This window comes from Seriola lalandi, unplaced genomic scaffold, assembly GCF_002814215.2.
Source record: "Seriola lalandi dorsalis isolate HSWRI2012SDOR001 ecotype SW California unplaced genomic scaffold, Sedor1 jcf7180001974894, whole genome shotgun sequence".
NCBI lineage: Eukaryota > Metazoa > Chordata > Actinopteri > Carangiformes > Carangidae > Seriola > Seriola lalandi.
In genome coordinates, this window is record NW_019445560.1 from 1 (window position 1) to 1731 (window position 1731).

General features: G+C 43.7%; 1 long non-coding RNA gene across 1 annotated transcript; it reads right to left on the reverse strand.

The window, feature by feature from the left end:
- Positions 1–108: 108 nt before the first annotated feature.
- On the reverse strand, positions 109–1394 carry LOC147820254 (uncharacterized). Its single transcript, XR_015437187.1, has 2 exons — positions 1307–1394; positions 109–741 (listed from the first exon to the last, which is right to left on the reverse strand). It is a non-coding gene; the product is annotated as an uncharacterized LOC147820254 (long non-coding RNA).
- Between the last annotated feature and the right edge of the window lie 337 nt (positions 1395–1731).

Here is a 1731-nt window from a genome sequence, read left to right on the forward strand (position 1 = left end):
CCATGAGGAGATATGGGCCTTGACAACTGAGTGTCAGCCCCAGGCCCTTCTCTGCTTCTGTCCTCGTCTGGTTGCTTTGGCAGATTCTTTTTCTTCGACTTCATCATCTTTTCTTGTTCCTGTCCACTTGTACTGGCTTTCTTTGGAGACTGAGGAAGACCAACAAACGAGTCAGTCCCTTTTGAGTCCTTGTTTTTCTTCTGCTGCTTCTGAGGTTTGTGCGAATCATTAGGTGTTAAACAGCTGAGCTCCTCCCCAGACTCAATGTCTCCATCCTGGCTGGTGGTGGTGTCCCTTCTCTGTCCCCGTCGCTGCCTGTCAGACACACCTTGCTTCCTTTCACATTCCTGCTGAGGATTGCGACTGCTTATTTTCTCCATGTACAAAGACAATGAACTGTCCTCTCCTTTACTTCTCAAGGAAGAGGGGGAGAAGTCACTCGAATCAGAGAAATCATTAGGCACTTGGTCTCTTTTTCTCTGTGGTATGTTCAGCCTGTCACTCTGGGCTTTGAGCAGTGTGCTCGGCCCATTTCCTTCCCTTTGACATGACAAGTCCTTTGCATATTGCTCTAGATACAAACTGAACTTGCTGCTGCGGTGCTGGCTGAGAAGCCTGGCATAGGCATCTTTCTGAGGAGGAGTGCTCGACTGATTCTGGGTGCGCTTCGGCTCTCGATTCACGTTAGCCTTCTTAGATTGCAGAGGAGAATCCATATGGCAATCTTTAAAGATTCAGTCTCTGAAAAAGCAATAATCATACTCCATGAATGTTGCCATTAGGGGGTGAAACAATGATCATAACTTTCAGACAATGTAGACAAAATATGCAGACAAAGAGAAGATCATTATCTGAAGTTCATTTGGTGAAAATGAAAGCAGCTCTTCAGCAGCTGGCTTGTTGCTGAATTATCTACTCATCTTACATCATGCAGTTTAGTCATGTGTCATTTAGTACACACATAAGCATGAATGGAAGGTAACCACGTTAATGTTAGCTAAATTTACATTCTTCGGGATGATGGTTATAAGAGAGAAAAAAAGCTGTATCATCCCATTTATTTACGGGTTGTTGTCTTAACAAGTTAAAAATGCTTTTTTTAAGCATATTCTATCTTACAGTTAACAGTTACCTAACGTTACGAATGTTAGCAGTGCTTGGCTAGCATCAGCTAGCAACTTGCAACGCCAAGTGTTGGTTTAACGTTAAGTAACTACTTGTTCGTCAGACAGACCACGACCCTGACCACGACAAACCACTCGAAAATGTACAGACAGGCTGTCAAACCTCAAATTTTATACATTACCTTATCCACTCCGGTGAAAGTTCTGTAACTTGGCTGTCGTTCACAGCCAAATGCTAGTAGCTGCTGCGTTCACGTCCTCCGTCGTCACGAATGGTAACAATCACGCTACGTTTGGGTGCTGTAGGAAATATCGAAATTAGCCGACAGTACAGAGCCGCCCCAATGGGGAACGTTAGTTTATCGTCAAGAAATCTGTGGTAATTAATATATTAATACTGTACAATATATATTTGACATTGTCTTTAGCTTTCCATGCAGTATGCCCCTCTCTTTTACAGCACAAGTAGCCCAGTTTTGTGTGATACTTTTAGGAAACGGTCCATAAATGCAACCCAGTAAAATTACCACTGGGGCTGTGACGTTCCAGTGTTCACTGTGGATGGAGCAGCTGCATGACTCCTCTCATGGTTTGGATGATAAGAGGC